Source organism: Coturnix japonica, chromosome 6, assembly GCF_054131305.1.
Source record: "Coturnix japonica strain WE chromosome 6, WE-NBRP24, whole genome shotgun sequence".
NCBI lineage: Eukaryota > Metazoa > Chordata > Aves > Galliformes > Phasianidae > Coturnix > Coturnix japonica.
This window is the reverse complement of record NC_140668.1, coordinates 34551321-34568940: the sequence shown is the minus strand read 5'-3', so window position 1 is coordinate 34568940 and position 17620 is coordinate 34551321. Positions and strand designations below refer to the sequence as shown.

The window sequence follows — 17620 nt, the reverse complement described above, 5'->3', positions numbered from 1 at the left end:
GACAATAGACGAATACAAAGGTAGCTGAATACTACTTTCATAGGACACAAGGTAATATTTGCAAAAGCACCTTAGTGATCTAAGATCTATAATAATCTGTGAGGGAAGGTTGCAAGAAGGATTAAGCCTAGAGAAAAAGGGCATTGAAGGACAGCAATACAGAAACCGTCTTTGAAAACATGAGTAAACATTTCGTGTGGAAAAAAGGATACAATTATTTTCCATACAGAGTAGGAAAATAAATGATGGGCTGAAGTTGCCACAAAACAAACAACTGAAATGGAGAAAAATACCAGTCTCACAAAAAGGGCTAGAGAAGTACTTCAATGAACAAGCCCAGGCAATGCAGCCTCTAGAACTGCAAATTTAAGAACAGCGATGGCACAAGAAGACCACTTCAGATTCCTTCCATACCCATTTTCTAATGTTGCTGTTTTCCAGCACAGTCACTGGTAATGAAGTTACCAAACTTCACATTTCCAAAGATATGTTGGCACATGCAGGACATAATGATAAGAAGGTCAATTGGTGCTTCAGAAAATTTTTCTTTGTATTTATTGGTACATATCATTTGGCACTAAAAAACATTCAGAACTATCTAGATCACTTTTAAAAGCAGATTCCTCAGTAGTAGTAGGCTAAGTAGTAATTAAATTTTATTTCAAGCAGCTATTGCTAATGTAGACCAAAAAAATGCATCTACTGTCCTAACTGTAGGAGAGGTCAAACCACTATCAGAGACTGGGCATTAGATCAGCTAGACTTTGGGTAGTTTTGCATTATGAGGATGCCCACATGTCCTCACAATATTCTTTGATATTCATCTATTACAAGTCAGTAAGTTATCAAGTACCCAGTCACTACTTCCAATTAAATCTCTACTTAAAAGAAACACTTTCCACTTATTTTTCATTCTTCTTGCATTTTCTTTCATTTCTTTTACTACAAACAGAAAATAAAGCATTCATTGTTATTGAATGAAGGTCTTGTATGCACAGTGACATTGCAGCAGTGCCTGTAAATGATTTAAAGATACTTAATATATTTTACTGCATGTAATGTCATGGAGCCTTGACATTCATATATTAGTGTAAGGCAAATAAACAGAAATATATAACTATGATTAAAACTGAAACACCAAACAATGCATTATACAAATATAAAAAGAAAACATGGCTTAGGTAAGAAACAAGGACACAGAAAAATCCATCAGGAGGCAAAGATAGGTGTACTTGAAGATATAAAATCACAGTGTGTCAAAACTAATCGAGAGAAGTACCTCATCACTAATACAATTGTGCTTTAATAATCGAGATGGCATCTACATAAGCCTGTGAGAAAAGCAGCTTTAAAAGGCAAATGAAAACTTTTGAAGAGATCAGGCTTATTGTCTTCTTATTTTGTTGTGCATCAAGCTGAAATAATTGGACACATCATTTCAAAACATTCACTTTCTGCTTGAGTGGATAGGAAGACCTCCTGCAGTTCTGGGTAACCCACAGTCTGTTCTGGGGACCTTCAAAATTCACCAGGTGGTCCCCTGAGAAACATCCCACATCATACGATCTCATAGCTCTTTTCTGCTCCAAATTCATACAGTCTGTCAAGGTTGTCAATGTGAAAGACATTTAGATGTCTGGTTTTACATTTTCTCCTCCAAAATGTTCCAGACATGAATCCACTATCTCCAAACAGAGAATTGATCTGAGAATACTTCAGGACTTCATTTTGACTTCTATTATGGATTTAGCAAGAAAAAAAAGGACTGTAGTGAAATAGAATAAATTATTTTATTTCCCTGCCCCTGCCTAGTCTGAATGACAGTCCTTTTGAGGTCTGTATTGTTTAAGCCTGTAAAATGAAAGTTCTGTGAATCACAATCAAATAACTATCAGGCACTTATTAAATTTCATTCCATTCCATAGAAAATCTTAGGAGTTCATTCCATTTCTTCTAATTTAGACAAAGATTAAACAAAAGACTTACAGAATTCTAAAGTTATACTAAACACAATGTGCTATTCTTGGAAAGCTTTCTCTGGTGCAATGAAGTTAGAAATGGCTCGCCATCATGGTTTTATATAAGCATCACAGACTCACAGCATCACTTTTCACTGGAGGAAAAAAAAAATAGCAGTCTACAACCACCTGATTATAATTTCATATTTCACAGTCTAAATCAAGTTTTCACTGACACTAGGATTCATACTGACAGGTAGAATAAAAAATAGTAACAACATCAACAAAAGAAGCAGCATTATTATATTTTTTTTAACAGAAAAAAAAAAAAAAAGCCAAAATTTCACTTTTGTTCTTCAGTCTATCTGCTGTCAAAGAAATGCAGGTAAACTAAGAATGCCTCCTAAGCTCAGTTAAGTAGTTACAGTACTTAACTGTTTTCACTACTATAATATACTCAGCTTCCATTCATCTGTAGTAATAAGCTACATGCAGACACTACTGTACTCTATTACAAATATTAATAGGATACAAGTGAAAGAAAACAAAACAATGAGAACAGAAAGGATCATGAATATGAATAAGTTGCTTCATTTCTTTTTTTTTCCTGCTGCAGAAAGAAAGGAACTCCTAGGGAGAGTAACACGCAGAAGAGACTGTCTTATACATCTGAAGAGAAAGCTCTCAAAATTCTGCTTTCAAGGCAAGCAGGTTAGTTATAAACTGTGCTTTATAAAGGGTTCCAGTGTTCATCTACAATAGAAATCATATATCTCATAGAGAGACTTTCGCCTAGAGCTTAGGTAGAAATTTAGGACTCCTAATATAAACTCAGAATTCTTGTACAGCAGAACCTCCTGAGAGTCAATGTACAACTATAGCAGACAGTCTGATTTCTGAAAAGTTTTTAATAATACGTAACTGAGAGAACATTTTCACTGTTTTGTGTATGCAGTCTACTTCCTTCTGCTGGTACTCTTTGCAGCCTTGTTTGAATACCTGCAGAATTCCTTATTATTGAGGTGATACTGACTGCTTCTCTGCTGGTGACTAACTGTACTCTAGAAATGTGGATATATGTTTATTAAAAAAAATTAAGCATAGGACAAAGGCACAAAACTCACATCCTTCCGTACCTTTATGACACTGATGGAGCTCCTCTGACCTCAGATTGTGAAAGCAAATACAAAATCTGTGGCACAAACGCCGAACAACAGTACTTGCAAATCTTACAAGCTGTGGTATTTTAAAAACACTTTCAGAGCTACAAGAGAATATGAAGAAACATATCAACTAAGCCAAATTTCTGCTAGCAGTCAACATAGTTTCCTGTACTTAAACATTTAAAAAAACAGCATCAAATTATGAGTATTGCCAATGACAATGCTTGTCATTCATAAATAAGGTTATATTGTTATAACACAATGAACCTAAACTAAGCTCCTTTGAATGTCATTCATAAATGTCAATCACAAGGAAAAAAACATTATAGTGGCTTACATTTAAATAACAATTTCAAACTGAAAACTTTTCACCTCTACTGTGTAGATCATGGGCAATCAAGCCAATTCCATTTTGCCATGCACTTTTGGAAAGAAGATGCAAATTAAACTGAAATCGAAAGAATCATTGCCTATAGATCACAACTTCAGCAGTGGTATGACTAATCCATTATTGTGAGGGTGGTGAGACACCGTAATATGTTGCCCAGAGAAACTGGATGTCCCTTCTCTGGATGTGCTCGAGGCCAGACTGGATGGGACTTTGAGCAACCTGGTCCAGTGGGAAGTGTCTCTGCCTATAACAGGAGATTTGGAAGTAGATGATCTCAAAGGCCCCTTCCAACCCAAAACCTTCTATAACCCTATGAATCTATGCAGAGATTTAAACAGCAGTTAACAGGCTTTCCTGGATGTCATTTCAAACAAAACACCAGTCACTCTTTCACTATTAGCAGTGATCAAGATTCAATTTCAGCAGCCTAAGAAACAGGAGCAGCAAAAATGAACAGAAGTGAAAACACATCATATGTCCCTCCTTGATCTGCCAAAGATTCCACCCACCCTCCTCTTAACATGCAACCTTTTCTCTAACATAAAGCATGTGGAATTGTAAGTTATTCTGGTAATTTCCAATTGTCAGAGCCACAGAAATCTCTCTATGAGTCTCTTCAATGGGATTTGTGTCTGAGTGAGTAACTCCATCTGAATTCAGTACAACATGGTGGCTTAATATTCCTTTTTTGGAACATCTTCAAGTAACCAGTTAGAGACAAAAAGAACTGAGACAAAGATTGGAAAATCCAGTACAAAAACAAATACCAAATAACCAAAGTTTCACAAAAAGCTCGACATAAGCAAGGTAGAAATCTGGATTCAAAGTGTACATGTCGTCATTTTATGAAGGACGAAGTTCTTTGTTATCTATTTTATCACCTATTATCTATCTATTAACACAGGCAGTGTTTTATCTCATCATTCTTTTTTGTCTGTGTGAAAAAAAAATAGAAAGGAACCTAAATTTCCCCTTTGACTTTTCCTTAGCCTCAGGTAAAATGAGGACTGTTACCACCCAAAACCAGGAGACAAGGGTACAGAAATTCCCATTTATATTACAGTAGAGTAAAGCATATCCTTAAAACAGCACTCATCAGCTAAAGAAATAATACACAGAGAAAAAGCCAGCTTCTTTTATTTCAGCTGGCTTCTTTCCTAAGAAAGGTGACCTCCTTATATCTAAGTTTCACCTATTGTGTTCCTTGCATATTCTTTTATAACATACCTATCAGTATATGGATGGGGTAAGTCACTAGAGGGAGGACCAGGGATACAAAAGTAAAGGTAGATGAATTCTACTCTGGCCTAATTCATAGGCACTATATAAAGCATTTGCTCTCAGCTGCATCACTGGTCATGAACCCTTCTGTCATGTTACTGTTATCACTGCTTTTCCTTTCAAAGAAATACCATTTTATCACGTGATTTCCCAATTTCTACCTCCACTCCAGAAAGAGCATTCAGTAAAGCTCTTTACCTGTGTAAAGTTTAACCCTATTATACAGACCTCAGTCTGAGTTTCTGGAACATTCAGATGGCAATGCTGGGAATCTACTGAAGCAGGCCAAATCAGTCTCAAAATGGGCTTGTGAGTTCACATATGGACAGGCAGGATTAATCACAGTTAATCTGTAGGGGTCAAACTCTGATGGAGCAATCTTTCTTTGTTTCATCAACAATGCCCACTATTAGTTGTGCATATACCTTGAAATTAAGTCAACTGAACCTATATGGTAAACTTGGTATTAACTCTTTAGTCAAATTAATAGCCTAGCACCCCATGAAATCATCTATGCTTTCAACCTACTCTTTTTCACGGCTTCTGAATTTGTGATCTTCCACAAACAACTTCTATTTCTCTCCACTTTGTGAAGTATTTCATAATTTTAAGCTTTTCTGAAAAGCTTAACTTAATATGGAGATCTCAGCAATTATTTTCATATGAATATTCCATTTCCTGAATATTTTACTTTATGCATATAATCTTACATCAACATTTCTGCTCTATAGGAGCTTTCTCTTAAAGGAAGTCCCATTTTCTGCAAAGAAATGTAACTTTTGAGTCTCTATTCACAAAGTAAGAGCTGTTGTGAGTACAACATCAAAAATTCCAAGAACCAAAGAATGTTTAATAGAAAATGGCATCTATAAAGGACAAAGAAGCCAAGATAGTCTCTTGGTATCTAAAATGTGACAGACCCATGGGCAGCTTCAAAGCTGCTGTGATGATGCATCTGCCAAGCAGCCAGCTGCTCCTGCTAGACATTTTTTTTTATTTTTATTTTTTTTTTGTGACTTGGCATTTAGGTCTTGTGCTTGCCATTCAAAAGCAACAGAAGGAGTCACAGGATATAGAACGGCTGTTACCCTCTCATATAACATCTGTAAAAATTCTTGGGGAGGCAGCAGTTGTTGTTAAAAGCAACGTTTTGGCTTTGAAGTGCTGATGAAATGTAGGGGGGAGCCCAAAATAAGAAATAATTTTGTTACAAGAGCTCCTTTGTTCTCCATAGTTTTAATGAAGGATCAAATATTTCCTAGATATCTATTTTAAGCTATTGTTTACTGTATTAACTAATACATTCTGTAAGACTATTCCCAAAAGTTAGCCTCCCCTCTCAAGCCTTCAGTAATTTTATATAATAACAATAAACTTGTGTTGATTGCTTAACTCTTTAATTGCTTTCAGGCTTACAAATTTATCTCATCTTCATGTGAAAGTGAATAAATTGCTGCTCATCCTCTGTAAACGTAAGAGTAGTAGGAACCATCATGATGGAAACATCCAGGTAGAACATGGATAGTCAGGCTTAAAAGCCCATACAGCAGTGATTGTGATGTCTCAGTTTCATTTCCAACCAAGTTTGTTCCCTGGCAAGTAGCAATGAGATGAACAGAATAATACTTACTCCTTCTTGCAACTGCTTCTATTTGAGCAATCACTTCATATTCATTCACTGAGCCAGTTTCTATGTCTAGAGGGCAGCCTGGCATCAGTTTCTTTGAATCATTCATATATCATAACATATCCAAGAATATGGCAACATTTAAAGAAGACAGATGATGAAAAGATAGCAAGAACCATTCGTTATGGATTAATGAGTAGAATAAAAAGTTTTGGGAACATCAGTGTTCCAGAAATATCAATTATAAACCCACATGAAGTATTGAAAATTATCACACTTAGTGATTCTCTTTCAGTGTCAAAAAAACAACAAAACAACAAAACAAAACGAACAAACAAAAACGTACCATAGTTTTAGCAAAAATATTTCAGATTTTCTGAAAAACAAAAACAAGTGTTCATAATCATACATACAGAATAGTACAGTTACAACAGCTAATATTTAGTCTTAATATAATCTAATTATCTTGTACTATTTCATAGTAACAACCAAGTTTCTTCAGCTTGTACAAAGCTGAAAGAGGATCTAAAGAAAAACTAAAGAAAACATAAGAAAGAGGATGTCCAAAAATACACTGACATTTCACTGACTTTGTTATATTACCTGCAGATTCTATCGAAAGATTAAGGGAAACTCAAACTTAGTCACATATGTATAGTAAATATATTTTCTAATAGATGTTTGATTATATATTCCAGCAGTTGTGGAAATATTGCAACTTGCAGGAAAAAAAAAAAAAAAAAAAAAAGACAACAATATGCTAACCTCAATCTACAATCAGAACAGAGATTTTGTTTACAAAAGGGGGTTAGTGCTGTACCAAATGTGGCAACCACCGTGACTAGAGGATCCCTTGGAAAACATGAGACATCACCTGGGAGACAGACAGTCCTGACCAACCTTATTGCTCATGCTGCTAGGTCTTCAAGTTAGTTTACATCAACTCTGCAAGATGCCATTTGGAAGGTAAGTACTTTGAGCTGTCAACTCAGTTTCTATGGACAAATGCAATCTCAAAGGAAGTTCCACTATGGTAGGCATTTCCCTTATGTTAAATCTACAGTAGCTACTGCAGCTAAAAAGATGTACTAAAAGAATTGTGACACCTGGCACATTTCAAGTTTGCATCATCTCATTGCCAGAAAGATTGAAGATAAACCCTGAAATATTTCTATTGCACAAGTACGCTGTGTTGCCAGTAAACAAGATGCTACAGCCTACAATACAATTTCAAAGCAAAATAAGATATCAGACGTATGAACCTAAATATCTGAGAAGAGGGAGCAGATAAGACAACAGGTAAATTACACAAAGGCTACTAAAGATTGGAACCCTTCATAATAAAGAACAACCCAAACAGATCCAATTCTTACAGCATTTTTCTACTCTTTTGGAGTTTTGCTATATGGTTTGAATGAAATGACTTAAACCAATTGATAAGGCACTGTGCATTTCAACCATGGATATGTATGCTGAAGTAATGAGGATGTCTGGTGAATCTATTTGTGTTCCGAGGCCTGAATTTATGGGATGTTGTTACATTCATTGAAATCACAAAGGAAAAGTAGTAGTAAAAAATTGCTATGACTTCAACAAAAAGTTTGCAAGAAGGGCAAATAAGTCCCTCTGGAAGTTACTCAGATTACCTTGCCTTCATTCTATAGAGTAGCAACTCATTAACAAATGAAATTTTATTATTATGACTACGGTATTTTGCTTCTGTATGTCTTGCATGTTTCCTGATCTGTTTTGACTCTAGTTCTGAAACACATTGTCAGGAACTAAAATGAAGAGTATGTAATCAGTTTGTTCAGATCATATGGTGCAAACTATTTAATATGTATCTACTATAAAGTGACACCAACAAATCTTAAACAGAAACAAACACTAAACATAAAATGTATTCACGTCTTCATATTCTCTTGTCACCTGTCTGCAGTCTCAACTCTCTACTGATAAACTGCCATATAAAAAATTACCTAACTATATGTCCTTTAAGCCATATCCCTCATAAAGACAGGCAAATTCTTAAAACCACTGTATTTTGTTTGTGTAAAACCTCTGACTTGTACTTCAAATAACTGCAGTTCAACAGGACAGTGATGTACACATGCATGGGTTAATAAAAGAAATTTGCCCAGGACACACTTTTACCTCATTCTCTGACTTCATAATCTGTTTCCCAAGAGCTTCCATCAGTATAATTAAATATGTTCACATTTAGAGCTAAGCCTGTTATTATGAGCTAAAGAGCTGGTTCAATTTGCCTGTATAGCCTCCTCACATTTTATCCATCTTTTGGGATACATGACAAATACAGATGTCCTGCATGAGAAAAAGTATATACAATTCAATACACCAACACTGTCAATATTGGCTACAGCTTGCTAATTATCTTGAGAAAACTGAATGAGCTAATTAGCAGGGCACACAAAATGGAATATCATCAGTCAGTCAATCAATCCTGGCTTCCACTAACTGAATGAGTAATTCTCACGCATTCTGGGTGAATGTCAACCTCTTGAGTTTTCCAATGGACTATCTTGCTCTCCTGCCAAATCTTAAATTGAAATCACTAATCAAAGGAGCTGGTTCAACTTCCTACTCATATTCCCATAGATAACTAGTGGTTACATTCTGAGAATGCTGAAACTGCAGCAGTTGCTTCAGACTGGTTTCTGTTCTCTTCACAGAGGACAGCAAATGACAACTTAATTTTTCTAGGTCCCAAGAGATCACAACTGCTGTTTTGACCCCTATTCAGGAAAGTATGTATTGATTTATAAAACTCACAGTTATAAATGAACCCTGCAAAAGGCACAAGTGACCTAAGGAAACAGTTTAAAATGATGTCTAACCTTGGTTGATTGGCAGAGACCCAGTACATTCTGAGTGTGGTGAAGTTAGGTGTATTGGCTTTTTTGGATTCCTCCAAACCAGTCTGCTGGTCCCCTAGCATGCTTCCAGACTGTAGAGTGTATAAAGCACAAATTATTCTATAGACAGGTAAAACAAGAAAAATAACTACCATTAGAACACAGGCAGCCTCTAATTAATATGCTCAAGTAGGCTTTTAGTGCAAGGTTCACTGCCTAAACTTTAGCTCATTTACTTTAGTTCTTAAAGCCTTACAGGAATACCTAGGGTCTCTAAAGAGCTGTAAGAGTAAACACTGACTTTTGCTCATGGCCTTTGCATTTTCACTCACAGCATGTAATTGTTTATGGCACTTTTTAATGACAAAGTAACAACAAATACACTGCCAAAGACAAGGCAGAAAGAAAAAGTTCATGGTGCATGTGAGTCTTGTCATTCTCTGATTTTAGAGTTTTCCTTATTTGAGTTGTTTGTTTCAGATAATATCAGTCCTTAATGCCCACGCAATGCAAAATCTCCCATTACATGAGTATTCAGACATCACAGTTGTGTTTGGGAAATGAATCATTTCTATTAGTTTAGACAACAACAAATTCAGTGGGAGAGAATGACTGATCCATACAAATACTGTCTGGAACAAGAGTGCATGATGAAGCATCTCTTATTGATTAGAAGATTTGCTCTTGTTTATGGTATTTCACAACGTCCTTAATCAAGTCTCCTCTAAAAGATTCCAGCAAGATTTAAGGAAATTCTTGATTTTGATGAATGGGCTGTCAAGCAAAGTTAGGCATACAATGTTTTTAACCATTCGTTGGAGCTCACATTCTCATTTCAGAGACAGATGTAAGACATAATGTGAAATTACAAATAACAACAACAAAAACACAAACAAAAAACTCACATGTACTCCCTAGAAAAATGATATATTTCCTATGAAAGCATTGGAATTCTACTATGAAAAAATGCTGTTACCACCATATGAGGTGATTTCTTTCTGAGACAGTGTATACTCTTTGTAGCCAGCTAATCACAGATCTCTGTCTTTCTGAGCTACAGCACAGATATATCTGTCTCTGCAATAGATACAAGCACTGGAAATCATCTTCAGTGCACTTCCAGCTTGATGTCTTGCTTTGGCAGCCATTTCAAAATTTCCTATTTAACATGAAAATGAATGGAAATATTGTAAAAGCCACTGAGGAAAGTCTGATAAACAAGACCTCTCTTCCATGAAGCACAACAAAATAAATGAAATAGCAATAGGATTCAATGGGGGTGAGAAGTAACTGGGAATTAGTTGTCAATGATTATTAGGATTTGTATAAACGAACAATAAGCTGTATAGAGATTCCAGATGTCCGGCTGTGAATCTCAGACCTTAAATCAAATACTTATAGCTTGTGATTGCTTCTCCTATACTACGGCTTTCATGAAGGGGATAACTGCACATTATGCATTTCAAAACTTTCCAATGTGCATCTTTAGGATTAAATACAATTATTTTTCCAAATGCTTGCTGAAACACAGATTATCTTCAAGTAAATAACCACTGGTTTATGTTCACTTTTTCTTTTTACTTTTACACATAGTATTTGGACTTGCTAGAACAGAGCAAGACTCTAATACAGACAAACAAACATTCAGGCAATAAAATACCATCACTTCTTTTGTTCATAAGAAGACTTTTATGTGGAAAATAAAAAAAAAAAATAGCATTATCTTCTAATACATGCAAAAGGATTTCAGCAGGCCCAAGTGAATAGAATAAGCACAGCATCACTGCTATGTTACATTTTTAAAGTATTAACCTTCTTTTGATTTAGAACTGATATCCACTTCATCTTTTATCCACTTAATCTGCAGGTGTATGCTAAGCACAAAGCATGGAGCACGTAGACTTGAAAAATCACTGAAATGAAGCAGTGCTTAAAATATTGTGAATGCTTCTTATAAAGTTGGAAACTTGATTTATTAGAAATGGTTCAAACATTTTTCCTAATTATTGTGAGCAAAGTGCCTAACAAAATTAGAAAAATGTCTCCAGTTTGGACTCCACTGAGAGTAATACTCATCCTTCACACTTCAAAGGGCAAAGTTGGGGAGCAGAGAAGACAGAGCATTGGTTTTAGTCTTAGTCAGAACACTAAAAAGGGCCGCTTAATGTTAGTATGTAAGCCATAGCTATGTTTTTCAAATGAAATTGAAAATAAATCTTGGAGTTGAAAAATCTTGCAATTACCTCATAACCACATTTCACTTCACGTCTTAAGAGTCAGATAGATTTAGAAATATATGCAGCATTTTCCCTTGTGCTGTTAGGAAGTTGTGCTTCCATTTTTGATAGATAAAAAGAGGCATAGAGTCAAGATTCACCTCTGGAAGAGAATCTAAAACAGGGTAAGGAATTTGATGGTGGGCATCATACTGTCCACCTTTAGATTTTGAAAAAAGAGATGCCTGAAGGTGACACACTGATCTGTAGATTTACTTCATAGATAAACACTTAGTGCCTATGTCTGATAGCTTTCAGTTTTCTCTTTTTAGCTTTTTTGAGGTTTTTTTTGCTGTATTAGACAACTTACCCATAGATGCGATATCTGTGCCAATGGCCATTCTGGGTTGCCTTATTCTGTGTATATATGTCAGTTATGCACTGTGTCCTAGTAGCCAACGCAACATCCAAGTCCCTTTGGAGATCTGGCTCAGAATGATTTGCCAACAGTCGCTTAATCTCTTATTCTTTCTTTTCCCCTCTTAAAGTTGTTACGCTCATTTCAATTTGTTATGAAGTCACATAGTTTAGCTGCACAGCTTAGGTAGATACAACTGCAAGGATGCCAATACTTTTAAGATAATTGTAGTACAGAAATTTTCATTAAAATTGATGACTGTGTTTGGACCTTGAGTGTCAGTTTCACCATAATCTAACCAGGGGAGATTTATGAATTTGGTCACCTCTCCCTCCCTTCATGAGCAGAACGTGACAGCTTTTGAAATCAGAGAGCACTTACTTTAAAACATGTCTTCTGGCTTAGCCTTCTATGACATTAACAGTATGGTAAGCATTTTAATTTGGGACTCTGATAGAAGGAATGACATGAAAATGTAAAACTGTTTTTGTCATCCTGCCAGTGGGGAATGAAGAAAATACTTTGTCTGAAATCAAATAAGGGAGGATTTGGAAGTGCAAGTAACAAGGCCGGAGATATGTTATATGTCAAGCTAGTAGGTCATTGTCAGAACTTGACATTTCTCTTCCATTTCTTATTTCATTGAAAAAAAAAAACAAAGTTTAATAGATCATTACACAAATAAAGCACTACTGCCAATACTGGTATTGATACTAAAGATCTTGTTTTGACATCTAGAATGGTCTTGCTATCAGTGTGATTAACCACCAGCAGTTAGTCAATTTGGCAGTGTTACCAGTAATTTAAAAAGTTTACCAGCTTATCTTTTAACTTGCCTGCATGCCCAATGCAACTCATTAACAAAAATATAGCAAATAATGATACGTTTTCATGCAGTATTTTTCTTTTTCCTTGACTCTACTTAAAAGCAAATATAACTGTCAATAGATACGCATTTGTGAGAAAGCTGCAGGAAATCAGGTAGAAAATGACTAAAGGAAGACTTATGACACCAGAAACATTAAAATGTATAATTTCAGAACAACTATTTGACCACGTTTTGCATTCTACCAGCCACGCTTATGGTTGTAACTTATCATTATGCTTAAGCATTAAAATACTGTGTAAAATTCCCTTTGGCTGTAAAATTTTGAACTTTTTGCTGTACTGATATTGCTGCAAAAGTAATTTTAAGTTTTGGGAAGTATGTACACCAAATGTAGATGTACATACAGTGTAGCTCAGTAGGCAATCTTGAAAGTGATTAGGGTACTCCAAACAAAGGATTCTAAATTCATTCTAAATTTTTTGTTTGGATACAGGTAGAAAAAATATTTGAGATTTAAGTTTCTTTTTAAGGAAAAGGTCCTTCAAGTTCATAGCAAGTTTCTGGCTAGTTTCTGGGTTGGGGTTCTCATAAACTCTCCTTGTGGCAGTCATCCATTCTCAGTTCTGGGCATTTTTTCTTTATTTTCTCCAGACATTTTTGTTTTCATTTTTAAAAACACATATTGGTTCAAAGCAATGATTAGTGCACATTTCTTCAGTACTAAACCCATCAAAACTGAAGCATATTTTTTTCAAATACACACATCTGGCAGCCCCAACTGTTATTTACGGCCTATTTTGATAAAAGCATAATTAATTCAAATGGGTGATTCAAAAATGTAATTTACAGTCTAGAATCTGGATTTTAAAGCTTTATTTTCCTAACTGCCACCAAGACAGTAATCAAATTATTGGTGAGGCAAAGCTAATAATTCCACAGAATTTTTATAATGTCTTCATGCATTAGAGTGAAGTTCTTGCCTATCCCTGTCCTTTATCTGTGTAAAGGGGGATATTTATTCCAACCATACATTTTCTTTTCATAGCATGATTCACTGAATCGCAGAAGAAATATGAAGTTGATCAACAAGCAAGCATAATTATAAACTATTAAGTTACTTTCTGATTGCCCTCCATTTTGATTGCAGCCTCCTTTTAAGCCTGCTTCTGAATCTGAAGAACAAATTTCTGCTCTGCATGGTGTTTTCTTCCCTTCTTTTAAGTCCCTGAGTATGCCAGACCTCTCTTTTTCAGTCATATAATTACAATAATTAGATTTTTTTTCTTTCCATTCTGACTCTCAGGAACACAGAACTGTATGTAACCTTTCAGCATTGCTTTTATGAAAACAAAGGCAGTTAATACGTTTTGTAAGGAAAACCACAAATGCAAGAACTTTGTATACCTTGGGCATCAGTTCAAGTTTTCTTTCTAATAGTGTTTGGAATGATATTTTGATGACACATTTGGAATCACACACTGCAGAAAACATAGTAGACATCTGAAATGCTCAGTTTTGTTACTAAGGTATGTTGCCATGGATTGTTTACAAATATCCAGATGTTCTGGAGTTTACCATGAGCTTGATTTGAAAGCCCAAGGCCACACATGCACTTTGTTCCTGTTTCTCCCGGTCTTCTATAATGCATACACTAATAACAGGCCATAAATTAGCTATAAATAAATAAAGGATGCTGTGCACAGGTTTAAGTCTAGTTCATGCCATACCTACGCATATTTATGCACAGTGATATGGCTGAAAATAAACAAAAACAGAAACCAGACAGTTGGAACAAAGTTGAATAATACAAGTTCATGAACTATGTTAAAAAAAAACATCTGCTATTTTCACAGACATTCACTGTTTTGAACTGGGCACGCTTTTCCAGCATATCATTTCCTTCTAATCTAAATTATAATTTTAAGAATTTAAAAATGAAAGAAATCCACTAATTTCTGAGCAAATTTGTCTTCAATTTGAACTAACAATCTGTTAAACTGACATACAAAACAAAAAGCAATTTCAAAATGGAAAATTATACTCTTTCACTCTACAAACAATGAAATACAACCACCACTTTGTTGGAAAGTGACACTCAAAGGAAATGAAACATCATTAAATATGTCTCTCCTCCTATTTATCTGAAAACATTCCTTCAAATACCTCAATTCAGGCAATCACAACCAACATAATTATTTTATTAAATTCCTAGAATTTAGTAACAAAATACTTTTACAAAGCTAGAGCATAAAATGAATGTGAATGGTTTTCACTGCACAAACTGGACCCAAAATATAACAGAAGTCTGACTGTGCAGCAGGTAAAATCAACTAGATTTGGTTAAGAGTTGGCACAGACCAAGCTATTACAAGCTGCAACAAGTTGTATGTGTGTTCTACTTGAGACTTTGGCAGAGTGGTTTACCTAGGATTTTTTAAGATAATGGGATAAATGTAGACAAAAGACACATAAATTAATGCTGAAATATGACAATAACAAGCAACAGTTCAGAGGTTTCTAAGATCTTCTGGATTGTGAAACATTACTGGTCCAGTCAGTGGTCATTTGTCCCATTAAAATACATTTTATATGTATATTAAAAATAAAGCTTTGTTACTCTTTCCTCAATCATTGAAATTTTGTGAAATTTGGTATCCTAGAAGTTTTGCCTCAAATTACTGCCTGAGCACAAATGCCCAGGTACTTTGTTTTCAGTCCCAGTTTATTCTTGTCATCTTCTTTACTATTTCAGACAATTTAATCCTCTTTACCAGCAGCAGCAAGGAATGTAAGGCTTCTAGATGCCTCTAAAATAATATTACTTTCACCCTCTATGCTAGTTTCCATATTCAAGACAATTTTATTAAATAACTCCCCAGCACAAGCTCTACAATACATCACGGAACAGATGTTTTGAGTGTCAGTACAACAGTTATTGGGGTATTCTATTTATTTTAATGGGACCCTGGATCCCTGTAAATGCAAGGAACATTCACAAATTTACATAAGATTTTATAATGCATTTCAATGAGAAACCAGCTGAGATTCAGATCTTCCACACTCACATAATAAAGAAATGTTTAAGCCCAGAATCTAGAGACACAACAGAGTGATTCAGCCGTATGAGAAGAGATAAGAGACTTAACTTCTCAAGAGAGCCACACAATTTGATGTGGTTTTAAAACAAACTTTTACTATTAAGAATTCTTGTCAGAAATCATTTACCTCGTTCTCTTCAGAAGGGAAAGATAAAAACAGCTGACCATTCCTATTTTCCTGGAATGGTCCCTACGCTCTCATTTTTGTATTTTCTTTCCCTCCTTTAGCCTGAAAATTGTAACCCATATATACTGAGTTAACAAGATTAAGGGACAGATTTTTAGGAGAAGAGATAAGTGCAATGGTTAAAATACTCAAAGGTATGATGGTAGAAGAAAATATCACTCAGCATACATTGCACACAGAGATCCTAAGGCCTTACTGAGACAAATTCCTATAAAGCTGAGAGGGAAGTAAATATTTAAGAATACAGTACTTACCTCCGAAGAGAGGCAATGTGAAAAATTCCTACCATGATTCTAACAAGCTGTACTGGTCCTAAAACACCATTTCTTCTTACACTAACTACTGTTGCCATCAGTGCCTTCTGGACATGTACACACTGTGGTAAGTACAAACAGCACTTCCTTCATCTTTGCCTTCATTCAGTAGGGAAAATCTAAACTTCAGATATATCATGTCTACTTCGAAAAAAGTTTACTTACCATTAAAGATGCAGTCCTGCCTCATTCATCTTCTTGTTCCTTCTTCTCAATTCTAACACATAATTGCTCATGCAGACCTGGACCGGAGTTGATTTTTCTGAAAATAAAAGATGTCTTTTATTTGAGTCATGATATGGCTGCATTAATTAATTAATTCCAGCAGAAGAAAAGCCCCTGAGAATGAGAAGAATGAGGAAGGAATTTGTTAGATTGTTTTTTTCAGTTGTGGCATGGATTTAAGTCAGACTAAAGCGGCTGTGTAACTATGGACTTGTACGGAAGGTGAAAAGAGGCAATTAGAATGGGTCTTGAGCCTTCATGGGATGGTTCTAACAAGAGGAGCTCACTTGAATAATTGTTTTCAGTTACTCTTGGTTAAAAAAAATAAAATAAATCCAAAACATTTATTTCACACATTTATCAGCTGTTGATCAGCACCTACATTATTGAAAACCTGTAGTCCTCCTGGTTCCCCAAGTCACAGAAAAACCAAATAGGCTCTTTCCTTCTTCCCTCCTACTTTTTTCTATTCTCCTCTCCTGCATATCATAGAGACTCTCCTACAATGATCTAACAGGAAGAAACTCTGAGGTAATACTGTCTATATCACATGAGTATAGAAGACAGTAAAATGTATTCTCCTGTGTTGCCCCTCCATCTTATTTTAGATCAGGAACATTATTAAAATACATAACATATAAGCATAAATTTTAAAAGCATAAAATGTTTCTTGGCATCTTTGCAAAACAAATACCCATCTGCAAGTTTGAAATGAAAGCTTTTTTTAATTTAGTTTTATTTCTTTTAACCTAAGGTGCTAACAACATCCAGAGCAGAGCACGGAGAGTAGCACCTCAGAAAACAAACATAAGTTGTGCAAAAGAAGAAGGGGTGAGGGGGGTGGGGAAACTTTGGTGTGGTTCCTTCACCAGCTTTGCAAAATCTTGCATTTGATACATGAAGAGCTCTGTCTGAAATCATTAATAACAAAAAACAATCACCAAGTGAAAGAGCAGCCTTGCAAGCAACCATCCATAAAAAGAAAGCAAGTTAATTAAACAAATCACAGGCTATCTCTAGACTGTCTCTCTCACTTT

General features: G+C 35.3%; 1 long non-coding RNA gene across 1 annotated transcript in view; it reads right to left on the bottom strand.

Moving 5' to 3' along the window:
* Window positions 1-16654, bottom strand: part of LOC107319412 (uncharacterized) — a 173401-nt gene extending 156747 nt beyond the window's left edge. Inside the window, exon 1 of the long non-coding RNA XR_001557807.3 lies at window positions 16524-16654. This is a non-coding gene — a long non-coding RNA (uncharacterized LOC107319412). The remainder of the gene's footprint in view (window positions 1-16523) is intronic.
* Between the last annotated feature and the right edge of the window lie 966 nt (window positions 16655-17620).